The sequence below is a fragment of the Schistocerca piceifrons genome, chromosome 2, assembly GCF_021461385.2.
Source record: "Schistocerca piceifrons isolate TAMUIC-IGC-003096 chromosome 2, iqSchPice1.1, whole genome shotgun sequence".
NCBI lineage: Eukaryota > Metazoa > Arthropoda > Insecta > Orthoptera > Acrididae > Schistocerca > Schistocerca piceifrons.
Window position 1 is genome coordinate 245,322,844 of NC_060139.1, and position 27,686 is coordinate 245,350,529.

At 45.1% G+C, this 27,686-nt stretch overlaps 2 protein-coding genes across 2 annotated transcripts in view; one reads left to right on the forward strand and one right to left on the reverse strand.

Annotated features, from left to right (window-relative positions):
* Positions 1 to 27,686, reverse strand: part of LOC124775293 (rab3 GTPase-activating protein catalytic subunit) — a gene marked incomplete at its 3' end in the record, with an annotated part of 470,052 nt that overhangs the window by 60,959 nt on the left and 381,407 nt on the right. The window lies entirely within an intron of this gene.
* The window catches only part of LOC124776707 (TLR4 interactor with leucine rich repeats), a 312,067-nt gene continuing 293,443 nt past the window's right edge, over positions 9,063 to 27,686 (forward strand). The window contains exon 1 of the mRNA XM_047251818.1: positions 9,063 to 9,932. The gene's annotated coding sequence lies outside the window, so the exon portion shown is untranslated. The remainder of the gene's footprint in view (positions 9,933 to 27,686) is intronic.

The window sequence follows — 27,686 nt, forward strand, 5'->3', positions numbered from 1 at the left end:
CGCAACTCTCGCAACAGTCCTCGCGACGCTGGGAAACGCTGAAAAACAAGTCTATCGATGGAAATGCCCATAAGAAAGTGAAACTGTAGCATGAATGGCAGTAATGATTTCCAAATGTGACGTGAATTTGTGCTAATGATTAAAACGAAAGCGTTTCTTGCCATGGTGAGATCTTCTCACGAAGTTTCAAGTTTGTTGACACCCACCCACATAGGGAGAAATGAGCATCACAGTAAGATAAGAGAAATTAGCGCCCGCACAGATTTGGTGTTCATTACTCCCGATCGATTAATAGCCAAAGTGCTTCTATGAATCCTCCACCAAGCGGTTTAATACGAATTGCGAAGTAATAACGAAGATGTACAACAGGACCGGAAATGACATGTTACAGTACTTGAACTCTCGACCACTGCGTCATTTTTAGACTTACATAAGGCAGCTTCAAGTACAAGGGGAGTATAGTACAAGAAAACTGAAGACCGGGACAGAAGTGAACACGTGAGGTAAGCTGACAGCTTTATTAGGAGTGTGAGAGGAATTATATGGAACAAAGAAGGATGAATGTAATGTACCAAATGTATTATACACCAATTCTTTGTATTCTGCAAAAACCTAAGTCATGCAGGAAAGGAAAATAAGTACGGTACGAGAAACCGAAATCGAGTTTTTGGGAAGTCGGATCGGAATAATCAAAATGGGAAAGATGAGAAATGAAAATCTTTGACACACCATGAACTCCCACAACTGCAGACTGAAGGAAAAATTTGTGATATAGGTATGAAGATAGCGAGTAAGGATAAAGAGGAAGGTGTGCCACACGAAGGGAATACAAGAGAATTAAGAGAAGGACCACAGTAGCGCAAGACTGAATCGAAGGCTCAGATCTGAGAGGGGTCTCAGTGGGTTTCAGCCTTTTCCGCATCCCACCCCATCTCATCTCCCCCCCCCCCCCTCCCCCCCCCCGAATTTCATCTGCCGTCTCGCAACCTTGTAATGTGATACAGATACCTATGATTCTAATAATAAGACAAATACAATAGGTCTACAAATGGTATAAACGTGTATTATTTGCCTTTTCTTCACCTGTATTATAAGGTAAGTCATAGGGTCAGTAGTGCCTCACGTGTTCCCCTATTTCTCCGAAATCGAAACTGATCTTCCCCGAGAGCGCCTTCTGCAAGTTTTCCTTTCTTCTGTAAGTAATTCGTGTTAGAATTTTGCAACCATTAATAATTAAACTGATAGTTCGGTTATATTCGCACTTGTCAGCACCTACATTCTTTGGAATTGGAATTATTAGATTCCTGTTGAGCTCTGAAGCCTGTAGCATACGTTTTTCACATCAGATGTAAGAGTTTTGTTACGCCTGTCTCTCCCAAGGCTAGCAGTAGTTCTGAGGAAACTCCCACGGCCTTGTTTCGACTTAGGTCTTTCAGTGCTCTTACAAATTCTTCTCGCAGTGGCATTAGATATTAGTATTTATATATCTTTACTTCTCAAATTTTCGGACGAATGCGTTTCGAACGATTTGTTTCTCTGAATTGCAGGTTCTTCGACTTTGTGATGAAGATGTGAATCAAAAACTGACATTAATGAAGTATTAGTATAACACTGATATATTTTGAATGGGGTGTATGGAAAGTGCTAATGATGTGCGGTTTTCAAGGAATGGGGTGATTGTCAGGGGCTCGTATTGTAAGCCAATCAACAGATTTTAACAATACTTCGAAAGAGTGTTTTTTATACAAACATACATGGAACTATGCTTCTTGACATTAACAAACTAAAAGTAGCGTAAATTAGAACGTCAATTGTTGCAAGATCCTAGTGCGAGTTGTTTATGAGATACTGTATTTTGGCAATTTTCCATACCGACCCTTGTTTGTGCCATTCAAACCGCGTAGTTGCTACGTACGATGATGTTATGTTTGTTTATGGTCTGCTTATGTGTTCCTTGAGTGCATGCTAGTCAGTTCATGTGTGACAGTCCAAGCAATAGGTCATGAGTGGACGATGGGATTTATCAGTGCAGAAAAAGCCGACATCGTCATGGTGTATGGAGAGTGTACGAAAAATGCAGTTCGTTATCGTACGCGGCAAGATATTTCAATAGACGTAAGCCATCTCGACAGTTATTTGTCAGCCTCTTCAACCAGTTACGTGAAAGTGGTAGCGTAACTCCTAGACAACGTAACAGAAGGAAACCACTGACGACAGTAGAGAGGGAAATTAATGTTCTAGTTGCTGTTGCACTTGACCCGCAGATTAGTTCCCGCACAATCGCACGAGGATGTGGCATGGGTCAGGCAAGTGTCCTACGCATTATCCGTCGACACAGGTTCCATCGCTATCACATGTCTCTCCAACAAGAGCTGCTTCGAAACTATTAGAGTATCGTGTCAACTCCTGTGTATGGGCATTAAGACGGGACACTCCAGACTGATGAAGCCACATTTACCAATCATGGCCAGGTAAACCGCCGTAACATGCACTACTGGTCTGCTGCCAATCCCCGCTTGCTTCGTCAGGTGGAACGTCACAGTCCACGGAGCGTAAGCGCGTGTGGTGTGGGCTAGTGAACGATCAGCTCATAGGGCCGTTTTTCATAGAAAGAACACTGAACGAACACAACTATCGCAGCCTCCTAACAGACTAACTTCCAAGGATGCTAGAAGCCATTCCTCTGCGGACTAGGAGGAATCTGCTATACCAGCATGATGTCTGTCCTGCTGATAGTGCACCAAATAGTACAGCATGTCTTCACGAATCGTTTCCAGATCGTTGAATTGGATGCAGAGGACGTATAGCTTCGCCGACCAGTTCCCCGGACTTGACGCCTATAAACTTTTTTTCTCTGTGGGGAAAGCTGAAAGGCGCTGTCTAAAAGCACATACCAACCACAGCCGATGATATGCAACGACGTATTATTGCAGCCTGGTCGGGCAGCTCCGCTGAAATGCTAGCACGTGTGCAGCAGTCGTTTCATACCAACTGGAAACGTGTGTTGCCGCTAGCGGTGGTCATTTTGAACACAACCTGTGATGGTCAGTTGTCTCGATACTGGTCAGAATTCACGTAACTAGTATATGCACGTGTGTTGCTCTTTAGTGTGTACTACCACAGGTATTGTACAAGAGTCGGTGTGGGAACTTTTCAAAAAACGATCTCTCGCTCTAGAATCCTGCAACAAAAACCACTGAAATTCTAATTTACCCTACTTTTAGTCTGTTAATGTCAATAAGCATTGATACATTTAAAAAAAGTCTATGTTTACACAAAAAATACACTTTCTAGCTATTATTACAATCTGTTGATTGGCTAACAATACAAGCCCATGACCATTCTTTGGAAACAGCACGTCAATAGCACTTCCGTTTCCGCAATATTTGCGAAAAGTTTTAGGTGATTCGAATACAAATATCTAATGACACTGCGAGAAGAATTTGACACAGTAATGAAAGACCTAAGCTGAAACAAGGCCGTGGGAGTACACGACATTCCCTCAGAACTACTGATAGCCTTGGGAGAGCCACCCGTGACAAAAAACTTACACCTTGCGTGCAAGATATATGAAGAAACGAAATACCTCCAGACTTCAACAAGAATGTAATAATTCAAATAAAAAGAAAGCAGGTGCTGACAGGTGTGAATATAACCGAACTATCAGTTTAATAAGACATAGCTGCAAAATACTAAGGCGAATGAATTACAGGAAAACGGAAAAACTTTTCGAAGCCGACCTTGGGGAAGATCAGTTTCGATTCCAGAGAAATGTGAGCACACGCGAGGCAATACTGATCCCTACGACTTATCTTAAAAGATAGGTTAAGGAAAGCAAAACCTTGAGAAAACTTTTGACAGCTGACTGGAATACTATCTTTGAATTTCTAATAGTGCCATGGGTAAAATAGGGGGACCTAAAGGATATTTGCCGGCCGGTGTAACCGAGCGGTTCTAGACACTTCAGTCTGGAACCGCGTGACCGCTATGGTCGCAGGTTCGAATCCTGTCTCGAGCATGGATGTGTGTGATGTCCTTAGGTTAGTTAGGTTTAAGTAGTTCTAAGTCTAGGGGACTGATGACCTCAGATATTAAGTCCGATAATGCTTAAAGCCATTTGAGCCATTTTTGAAAGACTATTTACCACTTGCATAGAAAACAGACAGCAGTAATAAGAATCGAGGGGATATGAAAAGGAAGCAGTGGTTGAAAAGGGAATGAGATAGGGTTGCAGCCTGTCACCGATTGTATCCACTCTGTAGATTCCACAAGCAGTAGATAGGAATTAAAGTTCAGAGTGGACGTAATTCTGGCAGAGACAGCAAAGGACTTGAATGAGCAGTTGACCGGAATGGACAAGGTTTTCAAATGATGATATAACACGAATATCAACAAAAGCAAAACAAGGATAATACAATGTAGTAGATGATAAGCGAATTCGATTACGAAACGGGACGAAGAAGTAGATGAGTTTCGCTATTTGAGCAGCAAAATAAATTATGAAGATTGAAGTAGAATATAAAATGTACAATGGCAATGGCAAAAGAAGAGTTTCTGAAAAAGAGAAATTTGTTAACATTGCGTATAAACTTTCGTAAAAAAATAGTACATCTGGAAAGATGGCGTGATTTTGATCTGATGGCAGCATATGTCCCCTGGGGGATAGGAGATGTACAAATAATAGTTTCAAATTTGTCCGCCACCATACAGCGGTGAGAGATAGCTATCAGACCGCCCTCTGCCTCTACCCTACAAGAGGGAATGCTCACAGCCGGAATGCTCAGTATGGTGCAAAAGTGTGAAGCAAGCAGGCAATCATGCCATGAGATGCACTCGTGCTTCCTACAGGCAAGTTAGCGAGTTTGAAAGGGGTCAAATCGTGGCCTTACGAGTGGGGGTGGGAGTTCAAATGTTCAAATGTCTATAAAATCTTATGGGACTTAACTGCTAAGGTCATCAGTCCCTAAGCTTACACACTACTTAACCTAAATTATCCTAAGGACAAACACGCACACCCATGCCCGAGGGAGGACTCGAACCTCCGCCGGGACCAGTCCATGACTGCAGCGCCCAAGACCGCTCGGCTAACCCCGCACGGGTAGGGGTGGAAGTGACCCTCTCGGAGAATTGCCACACAAGCTACACGTACTCCGTCAGTTGTGCATCGATGCTGGTGTCAGTGGTCACGTGAACATTCTCACCCCTGTAGACGAGGCTCTGGACGTCCATGCAGCACAAACGCCCGCCAGGATCGTCGTATTGTAAGAGTAGCTGTGGTAGATCGTACGGCTACCACAGCAAAAAGAGGGCTCGTGAGCCCACATTTCAACACGAACTGGCTTGAACCAGTAATTAGCAGTAGGACTACTAGCACGCACACCTCCGATGGCAGGGTGTAGGTATGGCGAATGCCAGGTGAACGTTATGTGCCAGCGTGTGTAGTGTCAACAATAAAATTCGGAGGCGGTTGTGTTATGATGTGGTAGTATTTTTCATGGAGGGGGCTTGCACCCTTGTTGTTTTGGGTGGCGTCAATAACATCCCTGTAATGGACAGTCCCGCACAGAGTCCTGACTGGAATCCTATAGAACACTTTCGGGATGTTTTGGAATGCCGACTTCCTGCCAACCCTCACCGACCGACATCGATACCTCTCCTCAGTGGAGCACTCCGTGAAGAATGGGCTGCCATTCCCCAAGAAACCTGACTGAACGTATGCGAAGCTGTAATCAAGGCAAAGAGTGGGCCAACACCATACTGAATTCCAGCATTACCGATGGAGGCCGCCACGAACTTATAAGTCATTTTTAGACAGGTGTCCGGATACTTTCGATTATATAGTGTAGATATTGACATTATTTTGACAAATGGTGTAATATCACAGACGATTGTTAGTAATGGCCTTTGATTAAACGTAAGTAGACAAAAGAATGGGTTTTTTGCGGTGTAAAATTTTTAAAGAACTCTGCGTCAATACTATCAAACGGTTTTGTATGGTCCACTGGTACCTGACTGGTGAAATATTGGTGGAATCTAACTTGTTAGCATGGATTTAGGGTAACATAAATGTTTGATTGTTTGAACTTTGCTTGAGCGATACAAGAATCTATTGACGAGTGTTTTTTTCAGTACATTGGTGATTTTTAGCTTTATTTATGAAGAAATTTCTAATTTATTGGTTATAAGATCACTTGCTGCCAACGTAGAAGAAATGGTTGCAGGGAAGCCACTATGTGATTAATTAATTTTGGCGTGACATACTGAACCGTAGGTCTTGCTAGTGTTGATTACTTAGTGGCACCTTAAAAGAGAATAGTAATTCTATATACAATAATCCCAAACAATAGCAATAATGGGTTTTCCCCTAACTAGTAAATAATGAGTAACCTCCACCTACCAGTCGTACACTGGAGGGGAAGCAGTAAAGCCTAGCTACCTAATGCCCAATGACGTCTAGTGAAACGCGAATGAAGGCTTCATGTTTAATATCGTTAGCTGATGTTAATCTGGGCAAGTCGTTCAGTATAAAACTACCTAACCTGGTTTGGATCCTAAAGTGTTATCGGTTACATTAGGCCTTAAACCTTTAGTACTGGTACCGAACCCAGTAAATACGTGGCTCGCTTGATATAACAGTGTTCAACAGTAGATTCCTTGGTTGACGAACCGTGGGTCACTCGCTAAGTTCGTGTCATCCACACTGGCACAGTCCAACTTCCTTGTCATTTTCGAGACTCTTAGTATTCATGTTACTTTAGTTTGCGAGAGTTATCTGAGAAACATGGAAAGTTGCATTTGTAAGGAAATAAGCGCTTCTACATCTACATCCATACTCCGCAAGCCATCTGACGGTGTGTGGCGGAGGGTACCCTGAGTACCTCTATCAGTTCTCCCTTCTATTCCAGTCTCGTATTGTTCGTGTGGACTCTAACCTCTCTGATTTTATCCTCATGGACTCTTCGTGAGATATACGTAGGAGGGAGCAATATACTGCTTCACTCGTCTGTGAAGGCATGTTCTCGAAACTTCAACAAAAGCCCGTACCGAGCTACTGAGCGTCTCTCTTGCAGAGTCTTCCACTGGAGTTTATCTATCATCTCCGTAACGCTTTCGCGATTACTAAATGATCCTGTAACGAAGCGCGCTGCTCTCCGTTGGATCTTCTCTATCTCTTCTATCAACCCTATCTGGTATGGATCCCACACCGGTGAGCAGTATTCAAGCAGTGGGCGAACAAGTGTACTGTAACCTACTTCCTTTGTTTTCGAACTGCATTTCCTTAGGATTCTTCCAGAGAATCTCAGTCTGGCATCTGCTTTACCGACGATTGGTTTTATATGGTCATTCCGTTTTAAATCACTCCTAATGCCTACTCCCAGATAATTTATGGAATTAACTGCTTGCAGTTGCTGACCTGCTATATTGTGGCTAAATGATACAGGATCTTACTTTCTATGTATTCGCAGCACATTACACTTGTCTACATTGAGATTCAATTGCCATTCCCTGCACCATGCGTCAATTCGTTGCAGATCCTTCTGCATTTCAGTACAATTTTCCGTTGTTACAACCTCTCGATATACTACAGCATCATCCGCAAAAAGCCTCAGTGAACTTCCGATGTTATCCACAAGGTCATTTATATATATTGTGAATAGCGACGGTCCTACTACACTCCCCTGCGGCACACCTGAATTCACTCTTACTTCGGAAGACTTCTCTCCATTGAGAATGACATGCTGCGATCTGTTATCTAGGAACTCTTCAATCCAATCACACAATTAGTCTGATAGTCTAAATGCTCTTACTTTGTTCATTAAACTACTGTGCAGAACTGTATCAAACGCCTTGTGGAAGTCAAGAAACACGGCATCTACCTGGGAACCCGTGTCTATGGCCCTCTGAGTCTCGTGGAGGAATAGCGCGAGCTCGGTTTCACACGATCGTCTTTTTTTGAAACCCATACTGATTCCTACAGAGTAGATTTCTAGTCTCCAGAAAAGTATTTATACTCGAACATAATACGTGTTCTAAAATTCTGCAACTGATCGACGTTAGAGATATAGGTCTATAGTTCTGCACATCTGTTCGACGTCCCTTCTTGAAAACGGGGATGACCTGTGCCCTTTTCCAATCATTTGGAACGCTGAACTCTTCTAGAGACCTACTGTACACCTCTGCAAGAAGGGGGCAAGTTCCTTCGCGTACTCTGTGTAAAATCGAACTGGTATCCCATCAGGTCCAACGGCCGTTCCTCTTTTGAGCGACTTTAATTGTTTTTCTATCCCTCTGTCATTTATTTCGATATCTAGCATTTTGTCATCTGTGCGACAATCTAAAGAAGGAACTACAGTGCAGTCTTCCTATGTGAAACAGCTTCGGAAAAAGACATTTAGTATTTCGACCCTTAGTCTGTCATCCTCTGTTTGAGTACCATTTTGGTCACACAGTGTCTGGACATTTTGTTTTGATCCACCTACCGCTTTGACATAAGACCAAAATTTCTTAGGATTTTCTGCCAAGTCAGTACACAGAACTTTACTTTCGAATTCGTTGAACGCCTCTCGCATAGCCCTCCTCGCACTACATTTCGCTTCGTGTAATTTTTGTTTGTCTGCAAGGCTTTGGCTATGTTTATGTTTGCTGTGAAGTTTCCTTTGCTCCCGTAGCAACCAATTCTTTTAGAGAAATGGTGATGGCACCCAATTACCGCCTCCCCACTCGTCCCCCGACCCTGCCATCCCGCGCCCTGTGGGTGTAACAGCAACAAAAAGGTGGCGGAAAGACCAGGGAAGATGCTTGTGTTCCAAGGAGGTCCTGCCCGTGGTCGTAAAGTGAACAAGATGATGATGGCGATGACGAATAAAAACAAATACCAGTACGCGCGCACAGAGTGGCATTGAAAACGGAAAGTGGGCGTGGCGCGCGGCTCTAGGTGCGACTCGACGGCTGGTGGTCGGTGGCAGGTGGTGGGGGCGGTCGGCCTCCAGGCAACGGGACGCGGCCGCTACCTGGCCGCCGCTGCTACCTCAGCCGGGCGATGACCCGCAGTCCGCCGCCGGAGCTCCAGCCGCCACCACGCCACGCACCAGACGATCCACACTCAGCCGCAGGAGGCCGCGGAGCGCGCTGCTGGTTCCGGAACGACCCTAGCCCAGCCAGCTACCAGTCGAGAGGGAGAGCACAAGGTGCCAGCAACGCAGTCTGTGACATCAAGACTTTGGACTACCGCAAGTGTTCAAGTCGCTGTCATAGTGTCAACAACAGGTGTCGAGTTTTCAAGCACAGCAATACCCTCTAAGAGCGCCTGGGTTAGCTAGTGACTGAGCACGGATGGACCGGTACTACACGTGATGAGAGTCAACGGCCAACGAGGATAGTTCTTAAAGAGACTCAGTGAAGTTTCCAAAGCTGCGGGGTGCCTCAGAGCAATTTAAGTACTTTGGGCTCAGCAGAAGTGCTAAAGACAAAGGTGCTGACCTACCAATCTACAGTTCATCTACGACAAGTGACTACCTACGCCAACGCCTACACGTTACATTTCGCATCCGAATTCGGCTCACTTGGCAGCAAAATTGCGGTGAACAAATAGGCGACGGCAAACAGAAAGACTCTCCGCCTGCGGGAAGTGGGTCGCAGAGTACGAGCAGCGACGTCGCAGCGGGCGAGACCCACCGGTGACGATTGACAGCACTGTTACACGGACTACGCGCTCCCGAGCCACCGACCAGCAAACTTTTTGAGTGGAAGTGTGACCGAGCCGGTAAAAGCCTGCGGACAGTCGAAAAGTGTGTGTGCGTACACAAACGTAGTGTTCTGCTCAAGCGGAAAAGTGACAATCACAGGACATGTGTCACCACAGGTTCTAACCCGATCATCACAGCGCCCGTTTTCTGTTCGCAGCCAGCCTTCACGTGGATATTACAAACAAGGTAAGTCAGCTCGTATGAACTAACATTGTTTACTGACCTAAATCAAATGCTGAAACAGCAACATAGCTGGCAAAAAATTTTTATAGCCAAGATCGCATAAATACTTATTTATATTCGGCAGGCAATGCTGTCATAGAAAAGGTGTTCATTGTGAGTTGGAACCTCGTGCCAAGTTCTCTTGTTAGTCGGTAAAATGTAGCACGTTATGCAGAGGTTTGTTAGAAATTTGTTACTGTACATTTCATTGTATATTGTGTTTTTTAAGAGTTGAGAATCATCTGTGAGCGCCACATGTACGGATGTACGGACATGGCAGTGGGCATAAGGTGCTTTTTAATTGTTAATGTTTTATTTCTGTAAAACCTTAGCATAATGTGCTACATTTTACCAACTAAAAACAGAACTTGGCACGAGGTTCCAGCTCACAATGAAGAGCATAAATTGACAGCAAAGCCTGTCGAAACCGGCCTCCGAAAATAAAGAAGTATTTATGCGATCTTGGCTACAAAAAGTTTTTTATCCAGTAAAACAGATCGCTCCTTCTCATTTCTCAACACGAAAAATTTCAAACAACACAGTTCTTGGCGATCGATGTTTCACGAACTCTACACTGATGGCATTCCCCAGTCACCAACTGCTGAAAGTATGTTCTCTTCAAAACTACTGCTTATTTAATAGTCTTCTGTCTGTTTACACATGTCTTGTGAAAGCAAAAAACCATATGCCATTACTTCATCTTGAGAGAAAAAAGTTTCGTTTAGTCACGAGTCCTTCAATTTAAGATGAAATTCGGGTTGTACAACAGAAAAAAAATAACTTTTCACAGTGACCATCATATCAGCTACACACATATTTTTATAACTATGAAATCCTGGCATTTTCATAAAATGGCATTCTCATCTGCTATCCCTCTCCTTTCTTTACAATTACATAGGAAGTACATATTATTTGATGATACAGGACTCATGCATCTTCGAATCATTACGCTTCTCACCCACCCCATAATTTCTTGGGAGATATGAGCCAAGCGTTGAAAAGCTAGAGCTAATGAACGCAAAACGAACCTCCACAGAAAATGTCAGGGGCATTATCATCTAGTTTCCTGCGTCCTCTGCAGCTCCGTGGCAAACTGCATTAGAGCACTTTCAAAGTCTACAAGGGATGGTGCTTCACAACCGTCTTCCTGGATGGCAGCCACAACCCTGTACTATCATCTATGACCTCAACCTTTAAATTCTTCCACTAAATGACGTCAGTGACTAGACTCTCTAAAAAGTCAAAATGAGTTACACCGCTCAAAATCTCATACTAAGCTCAATACTATTCACATCCTAGGACTTCTTCAAAAGGAAGGGGTCGCAATCAACAGAGTTTCACTGGTAAATAAGACATAATAATTGCACAATTTTTAGTTTATCACGTTGATTAAGTCTGTTAACAAGCACAAATCAAGAGACGTAGATGCTTGAAAATTACCTTAAAAATTGTCCCCCCTACAGAGGTGATAATTCCCATGACAAATACCTAACATACGTTTAGAAAAAAGGTCCGAGTAAGATACCTTGCGATGGATACTAAAATACACAACTTTCATACAATGCCATGAATCTGTTACAGAATAAAATAGATTGCCATGACTTTCGGTTCCCCTCAGCAACGAACGACGTAGCTGTACCAGCTTTTGCAGCAATTTGTGACTTGTGACGAATTATTGTGTTTCGGCACAAAATGTAGCTTTACGTTTTTTGTAAGGAACTAAGAATATTCATCTAGACGTTCCTCCCAGTGGAACGATCCGTCTTAAATACCCATTAAAATGCCATAATGGGAATTACCTTCTGTTCGATGGCTTGCTTTTGAAGAGCTGTGAGACTCGAGGTACCGCCATTCTGGCGCATCACGTTGCGGCAGTTGGTAACTGGTAGACGGAAGGCGGAGCTTCTATTGCATCAACAATTGCGGAACAAAGTGCTTCCAAAGTGTGTATGTGCGCAAATACAGCTACATACTTTATTTTGCTTTGGCCTTTGTTCATTTTTTGTTTATAATTTTAAGTCCAGTAGGATCATACAGAATAATGAGACTGGTAAGGTGCGAATTATAAATATCCGCACGGTCTGCGGCACCTTGTCACTGTTCGCGCGGCTTCCCCCCGTCGGAGGTTCGAGTCCTCCCTCGAGGAAGAGGGTGTGTGTGTGTGTGTGTGTGTGTGTGTGTGTGTGTGTGTGTGTGTGTTGTCTTAGCGTAAGTTAGTTTAAGTTTTAGATTAAGTAGCGTGTAAGCTTAGGGATCGATGGCCTCAGCAGTTTGGTCCCATAGGAACTTACCACAAATTACCGAATTATGAATTACAGGAGCTGAAAGGAAAATGTGTAGGTCACCGTCATCAATTTGGAAGGCACTTGTCAACGTTAAGTTCTACAATACTTTCATCGAAGTTTGAGCGGTCTAGGTAGACAAGATCGGTACCCATGATCCAGTATAACAATTCAGTTCCTTTTCAGACTAGTGTTTCCATGAATTGTAACCTAAGTGTTCGTCATGTCAATGCAGCTTGGTGTGAGGAGGCGGTAGAGCTACTCTACACGCAGTATGCGTAATCGGATATTTCAGATTGCATTTCACTGTCGTAACACACTGTTCTTTCCCGACTTCTGAAAACTGTTTTACTCCACAGAGTTGTAAGAAAGACAAACAATTACACGATTAAACATTAACTATTTAATAAAATATGGCATTCTTCTGAGACTTCGTTATGCTACTTACAATAATACGTGCATGACTCATTTCGCAAATATTTTACATCAAAGTAAATCAGACTCTCACCAAGTGTATAAATTCGCCCTCAAGAGGTAAGTATGTCGTAACGATATCCTTTTTAAATGTTCTCAAAAGTCCGCTTCTGACTAGCAGAACGAACGCACAAGTCCTCATCGACAATGTTAATTTAAACAACAGTGAACCAGTATTTGGTCAAAAATTATAATGTCTACTTAGTTTGGTGTTTGACAGCTGATGGCACTGAAGTGACTAGAACAACAACTTACCACCTTTATATGGTATGTGATAGGTTTCCGTTATCATGTTAATTGAAGTTTAGCACAGACAATCGCAAGCAACGAACAGTGAAATACTGAACAAATCACAGCTATGTGGGCAAGTATTCCGGGTCTTTAATTATTGTGTTACTTCTGGTCTAAAATGATCGTCGTAAAAAACGTAAATAGCATTAATGAGAGTTTTGAAGCTTTCTTTAAGATGAATGAAAATGTGTATCTTTTATTTACGCATACAAATGTTTTTGAAAGGATATCTCCTTCGTCCATGTAATGAACTGCTTTTGCTTATACTGACAGTGAGTTTTACGAGAAAGTGTACGTCATAATTTTAAACGTAACGTCCTCACTGACATCTCTGGTAGTGGTCTCGAATCTGCAATCAATGCGCTTTTGTACAATTTACAGATAAACAGCGTGAGAGTTGAATGTTTTGTTTTGTCGGTTTCAGTTTAAAATGAGTGCAAAAAGTCTGAAGCGTCGCGAGGCAGTGTTCCTTGTAAATCAGTCAAAGGGACCAAAGCTTTCGTATGGAGCTGCTGCTAAAATTCTTATAAGGTCGAAAACATTCGTTTCGAAGTGTTTCAAACGATATTTAGAGGTTGGTAACGTGGATGATAATGTGCGCGACGTGGCTATTTGCACTCATTTACAGCCAATTTAAACGCTGAAAAAAATGTGCAATATTTAACAAAAGAGCATTCTCAGGTCGTTAAGAAGATATTTGCTTGGAACGAGGCAAACTGGGTGCTTCAAGAGGATAATGATCCGAAACATAGCAGCCGTCTCTTGACAGCGTGGAAACAAGACAATGGGGTGTCCACGATGAACTGGCCTGCAATGTCTCCGGATACAAATTCGATCGAGAATGTTTAGTCGTATATTAAGATGAAGCATAGAGGAAAGCCAGTACACACTTTGAAGCAGCTGTCATACAAAATATGGAGATCGTTATCGAGAGAATATGCTGAAAATCTCATGAAAAGCATTCCAAAAAGGTACCAAGCTATAATCGATAATGGTGGCGATTGAATTAACTATTAGGCAATTGTGCAATTAGTAATAACATGTATTGTCATGTAAACATATATTTATAATAGTGTCTTTTATTTCATCCAGATAACGGCGTACTCTTTCTTGCGTAACTGACTGTACCAGGCAAGAGATAGTATGGTGGAAGGAAAAAAAAATCGTCCTCGAGCCATCCAGATTAAGGCTATCCTTGGTTACCATGAACCTTCTCCAGACCACGATTGTGCTCCAGGGATAATGACGTCGACGTAGACGAGACGTTAACCCGTACTCTTTCTTTTCCCTTCTTGCGCTACCAAAAGTAGTATGAGTATATGGAAAATAAGAAAGATTGAAAGAGAGCTGAAAATGTGGGCAAGAGTTGCGGTGTTGGTTATGGGGGCTCGACAAACAGGATCGCAAAGCGCGGATTATCGTCTCGCCGTGCTCGCCGGCGCGGCAGTCTAGCGGTGGCGTTTGTGAGCTTAACGGTCTGTGGCATTGGCTGTTTGCGTAGTTGCCCTTGGTGTCCCGACGAACTGAAATCTGTAAGTTATCGAGCAAGTTAGAGCACGGACTCCACGTACGAATATTTCGTATAGCCTCTGACAGGCAATCCGTTTCGTCAGGCAAAGCAATACCGAACATTTGTAAGACTCGCGCCCCTTTAACTAAGCAATGGACGGAATAAATTTCCCGAGATTTGCAAAGGAGTAAAATTCTTTAAAAAATCCTTCCCTTTTTGCTTAAAGCACGGTGTTGAATATATACACTAGAGTCCAAAATTAAAGCAAGAAACTGGTATTTTCCTGCCCTGTGTCTAATTCACGATATAATCATACAGACTGTTAACAGATGTCCTTACTCACAAGGGAACCTCCCCATCGCACCCCCCTCAGATTTTTGCGAAAATAAAGAAAATAAACTTTTCACTCGAGGGAAGACTTGAACCAAGGACCTGTCGTTCCGCAGCTGCTCACGCTAACCACGGGACCACGGCGCTCCTGAACTCACACTATCCTTGATGTTGCCTATCTTGCGCACGGACTACTCAGTTTGTATATTTTGCTTATTTTTTTCATAGTTCCACACAACTTCTTCCTGTTTTCTCGATTGATCTGTGTTCAGTTTTTCAAGGCCTATCCACTGTGCCAACTTATAACTAAATCTGAGGGGGGTGCGATGGGGAGGTTCCCTTGTCAGCTACAGACGGTGGTGTATGGCACAGAGTAGACGCCCACCAGACTCTGTTGTGGAGGGCCATAGGAAGAATGGAAGCAGGACAGTTGCAAACTGATGTGGCCCGACGACTTACTGTGAATCGCTCTGTCGTTTCTCGGATGAGGCGACAGTTTCTAGACACCGAAACTGTATCCCGGAAACCAGAACAGGGCCGACGACGTGTGACAACAGAGGGAGTGGACTGTTACTTGGCCTTAAGGGCACGACGGTACCGTCTTAGTACCGCACGGCAACTGGCATCTGACCTCTCGGCATCCCCTGAACGTGTTGTATCGAGGCAAACTGTGTACAGACGGCTTCAGCAAAGTGGCCTTCATTGTTGGTTAGTGTTTGGTTTGTGGGGCCCTCAACGGTGCGGTCGTCAGCGCCCATTATTGTTGGAGACATGCTGTCTTTTACCTTTGGCGAGTCTTCACAGAAAGGAACGCCTAGAGTGGAGCCGTCAACATGCCACCGGGACGGTCGGACAGTGGGCCAATGTTCCTTTCAAAGATGAGTCCCGATTTGGTCTGGAGAGTGTTTCTCGACGGATTCGCATCTGGAGGACGCGTGGAACACAATTTCGGGACCCAAACGTTGCGGAAAGAGACAGATATCGAGGGGGATCCGTAATGGCGTTGGCAGGAACTACGTTGTCCACTCAAACACGTCTTCACGAAATTGTACGGGTCAATCGATAGGGTTTAACTGCCTTGTCAGGGTCGGCCGGAGTGGCCGTGCGATTCTAGGCGCTACAGTCTGAAACCGAGCGACCGCTACGGTCGCAGGTTCGAATCCTGCCTCGGGCATGGATGTGTGTGATGTCCTTAGATTAGTTAGGTTTACGTAGTTCTAAGTTCTAGGCGACTGATGACCTCCGAAGTTAAGTCGCATAGTGCTCAGAGCCATTTGAACCATTTTTTTGCCTTGTCAGGTGACGTGACGAGATCTTGGGACCTGATATAGGGGGTTGTTGCGAGGTACTCTGGGCCCTGACTTCGTACTGATGGACGATAATGCTCGAGTTCATGGAGCACGGGCGGTTGATTTTTAACGGAACTCACGGTGTGACCTGCTCACTCTCTCGATTTGGGAATACTGAAGAACGGGACACAACCGGTCGGCTTTGACCAGAGACATCACAATTTACCGCATATGATGCAATGCAAAGATTTAAAAGCATAGACGGATGTCGAGGAACAAACGACTGTAGTAAAGAGAAAACAAATCGTGAACATGTATCACATACATCCATATTGCGAACGAAATGTTACGTATTACGAGCCAGTAGCACGGCCACCATTGACCAGACGTTTTCATTTGGTGAGAGATCTGGAGAATGTGCAGGCCAGGGCAGCAGTCGAACGTTTTCTCTATCCAGAAAGCCGTACAGGACCTGCAACACGCGTTCGTGCATTATCCTGCTGAAATGTAGGGTTTCGCAGGGATCGAATGAAGGGTAGAGCCACGGGTCGTAACACATCTGAAATGTAGCGTCCATTGTTCAAAGTGCCTTCAATGCGAACAAGAGGTGACCGAAACGTGTAACCAATGGCGCCCCATACCATCATCCCGGATGATACGCCAGTATGGCGATGACGAATACACGCTTCGAATGTGCTACCACCGCGATGTCGCGAAACACAGAGGCGACCATCATGATGCTGTAAACAGAACCTGGATTCATCCGAAAAAAGTGACGTTTTGCCATTCGTGCACACAGGTTCGCCGTTGAGTACACCATCGCAGGCGCTCCTGTCTCTGATGCAGCGTCAAGGGTAACCTCAGCCATGGTCTCCGAGCTGATAGTCCATGCTGCTGCAAACGTCGCCGAACTGTTCGTGCAGATGGTTGATGTCTTGCAAACGTCCCCATCTGTTGACTCAGGGATCGACACGTGGCTGCACGATTCGTTACAACCATTCGGATAAAATGCCTGTCATCTCGACTGCTAGTGATACGAGGCCGTTGGGATCCAGCACGGCGTTCCGTATTACCCTCCCGAACCCACCGATTCCATATTCTGCTAACAGTCATTGGATCTCGACCAACGCGAGCAGCAATGTCGCGATACGATAAACCGCAATCGCGATAGGCTACAATCCGACCTTTATTAAAGTCGGAAACGTGATGGTACGCATTTCTCCTCCTTACACGAGGCATCTCAACAACGTTTCACCAGGCAACGCCGGTCAACTGCTGTTTGTGTTTGAGAAATCGGTGGGAAACTTTCCTCATGTCAGCACGTTGTAGGTGTCGCCACAGGCGCCAACCTTGTGTGACTGTTCTGAAAAGCTAATCATTTGCATACCACAGCATCTTCTTCCTGTCGGCTAAATTTCGCGTCTGTAGCACGTCATCTTCGTGGTGTAGCAATTTTAATGGCCAGTAGTGTAATATAAGGGCATTATTATATTATAGCTTGAGACCAAAGGCGCTGCTGTGTTTGATTCCATTCTTTACTACTCCAGGCCCATATTGGTGTGACTGCCATCTTTAGGCTGTATCAGGTGGTCTTGATATCCATATCATATCGACGTCTCAGTTGCGGTCACACCATTGTATAAATTTGTTCCTTAGATGTTGTTGGCGCTACAGTATATGCTTAATTTTTTCTTGGACCAGTTATTTATGTGGGTGTCGAATTATGAAAGTTTATTTCATAATGACGTGTCACGACACGCCACTGTGATAAACTTTCATAATAGCACAATTACATAAGCAAGTGCTCCAACGAAAAACTTAACATCTACATTGCCGGAAAAAATTAATACGCTTGGATAGACGATGTAAATTTTGATCTGATGAGGGCATATGCCACCTGGGATATAGTAGATGTACTGGTAATGGTTGCAACATCGTCCGCCAACCGGTAGTATAGTGGCGCAGTTACTACCGTGCTATCAGCGTCTATCCTTCAGTATGGAACACTCACAGCCAGAAGGCTAAGTGTGATGCAGATATGTGAAACAAGCAGGCAAGCATGCCATGGAGACGCACTCGTGCTTCCTACAGCCAATTGAGGAAGTTTGAAAGGGGTCAAATTATGGCCTTCCAGTGGCGGAATGGTCCTTTCGGAGAACTGCCATACAACCTGGGCGTGCTGCATCAGTTGCCCAACGATGCTGGTATCGTTCACGTAACCATTCTCACACCCGTAGACAAGGTTCTAGACGTCACGCAGCGCAAGCGCCCGCCAGACCACACGAACTGTTACGAACTGGTTATTAGCAGTGCGACTGCGGGAAGGATACCTCTTGCCCGTCTTCCACTCGTGCCACAGTATCGACGTGCACGGTTCGACTGCTGTCGTCAGAGGATCACTTGGAAGTAGAATGGCACGACGTGGTATTCAGCGATGCCTCGGGCATGGATGTGTGTGATGTCTTTAGGTTAGTTAGGTTTAAGTAGTTCTAGGTTCTAGGGGACTGATGACCTCAGAAGTCAAGTCCCATAGTGCTCAGAGCCATTTGAACAAAGAACTGAAATGCCAAAATTTTTACAATCGAAACTGATCGCAAGGTATTTTATTTTCTTTCCCACATACTCAAGATTATATTACGTTATGCGACCAAAGATGCCGCTGTGTTTGATTATATTGTTTAGTATTGTAGGCCTTTTTCGGCGTGATTGCCACCTTCAGGTTATATCAGACGGTCTTGATATTCATAAGACATCTATGTCTCAGTTGCTGTCACATTACTGTGCAAGTTTGCTCCTTTGATGCTGTTGGCGTTATGATACACACTTTTAGAGATTTCCAAGTCACTCAAAATTGACTGTTGCAACAGTGCATTTCGTGTACATGAAATGATTACAAAAAAAATGGTTCAAATGGCTCTGAGCACTATGGGACTTAACATCTGAGGTCATCAGTCCCCTAGAACTCACAACTACTTAAACCTAACTAACCTAAGGACATCACACACACCCATGCCCGAGGCAGGATTCGAACCTGCGACCGTAGCAGTCGCGCGGTTCCGGACTGGAACGCCTAGAACCGCTCGGCCACCACGGTCGGCAAATGATTACATTTAGAGTTCAGTAGCATAAGCGGTTCTGAGGTACCACGTATCGACCCATGCTGAAACACCCCTATTAATATGTGGTGTAGCGTCTACGAGTGACAGTGCAGCAGTTGACTCTAGCTACTAGCTGATCGTACAGATGACGAATGCTGTCCCAGGATACTTCATGCCGCGCCAGCTCTACCTGTTCACGTAGTTCTGTAAGAGTTGTTGACTGACGAGTCGCATGAGTCGCTTCTCGTCCCATCACATGCCGCACATGCTCTATTGGAGACAAGTCCGGATAACATGATGGCCATGGAAGTTGCTGTACGTCTTGCAGAGCACGTTACGTTTCACGGGCAGTGTGTGGGCGAGTATTATGCTGCTGGAACAGCGCATCACCTTCTTGTTGCAAGAAGAGCAAAACGGGTATTACAACACTCTGCTCATACCAAGCGCTGGTTAGCATCTGCTCCAGAAAAACTAGAGGTGGACGAGAGTTGTAGGTTATCGCACCGCAGATCATAAGGCCTGGGGAGGGGCCAGTGTCTTGGACGAATGTGCTCTACGACACAACAGTCACCAGGTCTTTGCCGTACGCGCAAAAGACCATCACTTGCGTGCAGACCGTAGCGGTCGCGCGGTTCCAGACTGTAGCGCCTAGAACCGCTCGGCCACCCCAGTAGGCTTTCAGTTCTCGTTTGGGCATCAGCAGTTGTCTTCACCCGCTGTTGTTATAAAATAAACCACCTCGCAACAGCCCTCGGCTCTCCAACTTGTCGGGCAAGATGTGGAATTCGGACAGGGGGTACTAGAGGACCTTTTCACCATCCACCTTCACTGGGTACAGATTTCACTGAGCGCAGCACAGCGGTGCATTTCCAGCCTACCGCCAATTTCTGTAAATTTGACTATTGTCAAGTTCTCTTATCTATAGAAAATACCTTTCGCTAAGAGCTTCATGGTTCAAAAATGGCTCTGAGCACTATGGGACTTAACATCTGAGGTCATCAGTCCCCTAGAACTTAGAACTACTTAAACCTAACTAAACTAAGGACATCACACACATCCATGCCCGAGGCAGGATTCGAACTTGCGACCGTAGCGGTCGCGCTGTTCCAGACTGTAGCGCCTAGAGCTTCATGGTGAGCCAAACAGTAGTGAATATAATGCAGACAGAAGCGACGCGCAACGACATATTTTCTCACACCTCCGGCGGAAAGAATGTGGAATATAGGTGCAGCTCGTGAAGGGCACCTCAGCGTCCGGCAATTAGTTGCGGGAGCGCAGCCAAGCCAGGAGGAAGCGGTCGGCAGGTAGCAGCCACCCCGGCGTGCTGAAGTGTGCCACTGGGCAACGTCAGGCTATGGTCACTGCTGCGCCACTTGCCAAACAAAGCCCGTCTGCGCTGGGTGCCACGGCGAAGCGAACACGTTCCACAGAATTCACTCACTGTGGGGTCTCGAGTCACTTGCCTCTTCATCCAAATACTGTGCAGACCACTGTGAAGGGCATAGCGGAAGATACCTACATTGCACGGCGTATTACTGTCGACTGAGGTGACAAAAGTTATGGGCTAGCGATTTGGACATACACAGATGGTGGTAATATGGTGTACAAAAGGTAGAATAGGGCAATGCATTGGCCGAGCTGTCATTCGTACTCAGGTGATTCATGTGAAAAAGTTTCATACGTGTTTATGGCCACACTTTGAATGCGGAAGGATACTTGGAGCCACACGCGTTGGACATACCATTCCGGAAATCGTTAGGGAATTAAATATTCCAAATGCCAAGAATGTGCCCAGAGTACCAGATTTCAGGCATTACCTCTCGCCACGCACAACTCAGCTGTCCCACGGCCTTCACCTAACGACCGAGAGCAGCGGAGTTTGCTTACATTTGTCAGTGCTAACACACAAGTAACACTGAATGAAATAACCGCAAAAATCAATGTGGGACGTACGACAAATATATCCGTTATGATAGTGCGGCGAAATTTGGCGTTAATGGGCTATGACGGCAAGAGACCGACGGGAGTGCCTATGCCAAGAGCACGACATCGCCTGCAGCGCCTCTCCTGGGTTCGTGACCATATCAGTTCGATGTTAAACGATTGGAAAACCGTGGCCTGTTCAGGTGAGGCCCCATTTCACTTGGTAACAGCTGACAGTAAGGTTCGAGTGCGGCGCAGACCCCACGAAGGCATGGATCCAAGTTGTCAACATGGCACTGTGCAAGCTGGTGGCGGCTCCATATACACTCCTGGAAATGGAAAAAAGAACACATTGACACCGGTGTGTCAGACCCACCATACTTGCTCCGGACACTGCGACAGGGCTGTACAAGCAATGATCACACGCACGGCACAGCGGACACACCAGGAACCGCGGTGTTGGCCGTCGAATGGCGCTAGCTGCGCAGCATTTGTGCACCGCCGCCGTCAGTGTCAGCCTGTTTGCCGTGGCATACGGAGCTCCATCGCAGTCTTTAACACTGGTAGCATGCCGCGATAGCGTGGACGTGAACCGTATGTGCAGTTGACGGACTTTGAGCGAGGGCGTATAGTGGGCATGCGGGAGGCCGGGTGGACGTACCGCCGAATTGCTCAACACGTGGGGCGTGAGGTCTCCACAGTACATCGATGTTGTCGCCAGTGGTCGGCGGAAGGTGCACGTGCCCGTCGACCTGGGACCGGACCGCAGCGACGCACGGATGCACGCCGAGACCGTAGGATCCTACGCAGTGCCGTAGGGGACCGCACCGCCACTTCCCAGCAAATTAGGGACACTGTTGCTCCTGGGGTATCGGCGAGGACCATTCGCAACCGTCTCCATGAAGCTGGGCTACGGTCACGCACACAGTTAGGCCGTCTTCCGCTCACGCCCCAACATCGTGCAGCCCGCCTCCAGTGGTGTCGCGACAGGCGTGAATGGAGGGACGAATGGAGACGTGTCGTCTTCAGCGATGAGAGTCGCTTCTGCCTTGGTGCCAATGATGGTCGTATGCTTGTTTGGCGCCGTGCAGGTGAGCGCCACAATCAGGACTGCATACGACCGAGGCACACAGGGCCAACACCCGGCATCATGGTGTGGGGAGCGATCTCCTACACTGGCCGTACACCACTGGTGATCGTCGAGAGGACACTGAATAGTGCACGGTACATCCAAACCGTCATCGAACCCATCGTTCTACCATTCCTAGACCGGCAAGGGAACTTGCTGTTCCAACAGGACAATGCACGTCCGCATGTATCCCGTGCCACCCAACGTGCTCTAGAAGGTGTAAGTCAACTACCCTGGCCAGCAAGATCTCCGGATCTGTCCCCCATTGAGCATGTTTGGGACTGGATGAAGCGTCGTCTCACGCGGTCTGCACGTCCAGCACGAACGCTGGTCCAACTGAGGCGCCAGGTGGAAATGGCATGGCAAGCCGTTCCACAGGACTACATCCAGCATCTCTACGATCGTCTCCATGGGAGAATAGCAGCCTGCATTGCTGCGAAAGGTGGATATACACTGTACTAGTGCCGACATTGTGCATGCTCTGTTGCCTGTGTCTATGTGCCTGTGGTTCTGTCAGTGTGATCATGTGATGTATCTGACCCCAGGAATGTGTCAATAAAGTTTCCCCTTCCTGGGACAATGAATTCACGGTGTTCTTATTTCAATTTCCAGGAGTGTAGGTGTGGGCTGTGTTTACGTGGAATGGACTGGGTCCTCTGATCCAACTGAACGGATCATTGACTGGAAATGGTTATGTTCGGCTACGTGGGAGACCTCATTTGCAACCATTCATGGATTTAATGTTCCCAATCACCGACTGAATTTTTATAGATGACAACGAGCCATGTCACCGGACCACAATAGTTCGCGACTGCTTTGAAGAACATTCTGGAAAATTCGAGTGAATGATCTGGCCACTGCGATCGCCCGACATGAATACCAACGAACATTTATGGGACATAATCAAAAGGTCAGTTGGTGCACGTAGCCCTGCGCCAGCAACACACTCGCTGTTAGCGACGGGTATAGAAGCAGCATGGCCCAATATTTCTACACGGGACTTCAAACGACTGGTTGAGGCCATGTCACGTCGAATTGCTGTACTGTGCTGGGCAAAACGAGGTCCGACGCGGTATTAGGAGGTATCTCGTGACTTTTGCCACTCCAATGTATTCTGCAGACCACTGTGAAGAGTATGAAACGGGATACTTACATCGTAACAAGTATTAACGCCGATTCACAGTACATGTCAACATAACAGTACGAAATCTCACCGTCAAATGGTGGAGGATTCGCACTTGACGGAACGTCAACACCACGCCATATCGCTTAAGCCGTTCTAGCACGAGACGTGTTTCTCGACGCGAAGCACATCACACGTGGTATACGTCACGGTCGCTGCGCGCTCTGAAACGATCTGCTACATCTCACGCAACGTGATCATCATCGACATTTTGCGACACCAGAGCTCTCCAGTCGCAGCTGGCTGCATCCGGTGCACTAATTGCATAGTATGTTTACGAAAACGGACACGCGTAAAATAGTTTTGTTACCTCTGTTGGCAATTGTCGAAGAAGAACGGAGGAAATCGCGAAGAAGATTCTGGATTCCTCGTTGGCTTCAACGGATAATTTCCGGTGAAGATACACTACGACTGCAGCACAACGATCTGAGATTCGTACATGTAGAGGTTATTCGTTAAATCAACTAAATCTCCGATACATTTTTGGTTTGAAACTGAATATTGCTGAAGTGTCTAATGTCGGTATCCGCATACGTAATACCCATACGCTCGACGTTTTGCTAAGAACCGTCACTATGAAGTAACAAACTTCACCATACAGATTTTTAGATCGACATTTGTTTCATAATTTCATTCGAATGGAACTGGAGATTTTTTCAAAGCATCACCGAGAAAGATATTTACTGGAAAGATACAAACATGAGGCACTCCATAAAACCACGCGATAGGTATATAGGTATTACATAAGGTTTCGTAACAACAAAAACATCCACTTTGCAACTTGTGTTTACTTTCTGGCACAGAGTAGTAGTCACATTAAACTTTCTGGCCACTGGAGAAACATATCAACCATTTGTGTATGCAACAAGAAATGCAGCAGATACATAATTTATAACAAGAATAGTAAGTATCGCAAATCATACTTGTAGTAAATTAACAAGAAAATCCCAGGATATCTTAGGAAACGTACGTAGGTTTGGTTGCCGGGAGCGAATCTGCCACCTTTTCCTTCATAGTTCATAACGTTACCGATTAGGCTACGGTTTGAATACGTCATCAGCGCCTAAGTTACGTCATATATAATTTCTAAAAGTGCTCTACAGGTTGTAACCACAGATATCATTATTTGGTTTTTAACTACAACTAACTGTACCAAAAAGGGAGAGCTTTTGATAAATCGTTATTGTGCTGTACCACTTTCACAGGAGGCAAGTTACAATAGATAAAGCATCAAATGCAAGAAACCCTTAACTACCGGTATGTCGTTTCCTGTCCTGTCCACGTTTTCAATATATGCTCAATGTGGTGGTGCTTTAAAACAGCACATTCATAGCCAGTGCATTATAATATAAGAACAACTAAATACAGAGTTCGACTCTGTACGAATTAATTCAAAATGATGACTCTATAATCCTTGTTATGACGTAAAACCGATGTGAGCATCTCAGCGGTCACGTTCTTCCCCACGTCGTAAAAATTTGACACGACGGAATGTAGTAGAAAGTAGAATTCTAGGGCGTGAGGTCACCAGCTCCCAGTCTACGAACGTTTTCACGTCCCTTGGAGGGACGTCTTTAGCACAGTATGGAACATTGACAGTAAGGTTATAGAAAGCATCCATGATGCTAGTGCTAGAACTAGAAATTACGAAGTCTATTAATGTCAACATCATCAAACTTCATAACGGATGGAAATTTGTATGATTTCGTGGCCGTTGTGACTGAAGTTTGCATCTTTTAGGCTGTCTGACCGCGTCGTGTTCCTCCTCAAGTATCTTGTACACGATCGACGATTCGAGTCCTTTGCTGGGATCTTTAGGATCTTCCAGTGTTAACGGGTAGTCGAACAGAAATGGTGTTACTATTGATCAAGCTCCACAGACGTTACTGTCACTGAAGTCTTCTTCGATGGCTCCTTGCAATGCCTTAGATATCCCTGGAAAGTCACACGTGAAATGAAAGTCTATTACACACTTAGGTGGACTTCCATTACCAGCAAGCATCAGGCCAGTTTTGATTATTTGATTTATACTGAAAGTCTAACGCGAAAAGTGGTGCATGCTGTGTGACGTAGCGGTTAGGATCGTCGCCTGCCGTGCTGCGGGTCGCTACTTCAAATTCGACTACCAGCAATTATTTGTTATTTAGAATTTATCGTTTCTGGAAGGTTCTAGAAATTCCTTACGTTTCGAACTTTTATATTTTCTGGAACATTCGATATTTTATGAATATCAACAGTCTCCGTCGAGGAGTTCAGTTCAGTTCCAACTGTATGTTAGTGTTCGTAACAAACATACTTTCAGTTCTAAGTGTTGAACTTTACTGACGCCTCTGCTTTCGGATGTGGACTTGAGTGCGGTTACGACGAGACAGTACCTGATATAGACTAAAGCGTTCTATCACACGGTAGCAAACCGGCTGGGCAGTTTGATTTCGAGAAGTCGATGGACCTGAGAGTGTGACCTTTGCCTGGGTGTGGCACTCGTAGTGTGCCGGAGACTTCGCACTGCATCCGCACGCAGATCGCTCGTAGGATGTGACTACATCGACTGGGCTGCTCTGCGCAGACAGAGAACATGCGCCCACAGGAAGAAGCGAAAGCGGGCGTTGGTTTCTCCGTCCGTTGCCACTGTGCCTGGAGCAATGCTGGATTCGTGGCGCTTTCGATCGCAAAGTGCTCAGATATCGCTTGTATCGAAGCTTGGATGAAACCATCGTTCCATAAACATATTGTGTGTGTGTGTGTGTGTGTGTGTGTGTGTCCTCGTGAACGCAATACTTATGTAATTACGTGGCGTGTATTTTTAACACTGGAACAGAAACATTCGGTTTTCCTCTACCTTAAAAAATATCAGTTGGTATGAATCAATGAATCCTCATGGAGAAGAAACTAATATGTATGTCTCTCTTCTTGCTCAAAATATAGTAAACAGAAATTTTGTAACTGTATACAGTGTTACGAATGAACCACACACACACACATACACATACACACACACACACACACACACACACACACACACAACACTGGCGATATATTCTACAATATTTATCATTTATTCCACGGACCGGTTTTAGGCTGTTACACTGTCGTCAGATACAAAGAAAGTGTGGTCGAAAAGTCATGCACATACAATAAATGTGACTGTAAACAGGGGGTGAACTGCATTCGTTTGAACACCTACTGCAAGGCTGTACTGCAGATATTACCGACAAAAAAGGAAGACGCCAATGTAACAGGTACATCTCACGTGACCTCTTGCCTGGTAAGGAAATTTTAACTAAGCAATGAATTGCAGAAACGATCTAAAAAAATAAGGGGTTCTTAACTCTAAGCTGTATTTAGGCCAGTTGGAAACACGATTACCGTAAGGAACGTGTAACACACGTGGAAGTAACTTGATATTCACATACTTTTTTGTTCTTACATACGCCCAGATGTGATTCTACTTGCACCCAAGTTGAACTACTGTTACCTTTATGTCTGTTGCCTGGTCAATTGTTTGTAGCTGCCGCTGCTCTATATATCAGTTCGGTTACTGGAAATAAAATTCAATGCAGCTATACCTGCAATTCATACACCACAATGAATTGCAACGACCATGTCCGCATTGCCGGGGACCTCTTCCACATTTTTTTTTCGAGAAATTTTAATGTGTGTTATGGACGAGGGCTTACCTCCAACGCCCATAACACGAGCTGAGCAGCGATTGGATACAGTCTATTACGAATATTTGACAAATAGGACACAGCAGTTACACATGACCCGATGTTCTGGGTACACATTAACGATTTACCAGATATGGTTGGCAGCAGTGTAAGATTGTTTGCTAAATTCGTTGAGGTCTGCAGCAAAGTATCCTCATGGTACGATCGCAAGGAACTATAGAAAGACGTGGATAAAATTTGCAGTTGCTGTAATGAATGGCAGCTTTCTTTAAACGTACATAAAGCTATAAGACAGTGCCTGTCACACAGAGTAGGACAGTACACAATTACAAGATCAGCGACGAACACGTCACCACATCGCCTAAGCTTTTAAGAGTAATACTATGAAGTGCCACAGTCGCATAAAATCAGTATTACGGAAGGTGAATGGAATGCTTAGATGTGTTAGATGCGTTCTGTAATGCATTTGTAAAGAAAATCGCACAGAAGACGACATTACTAGCAAATCTAGAATGTTGTTCCAATGTTTAGAGCTCTTATA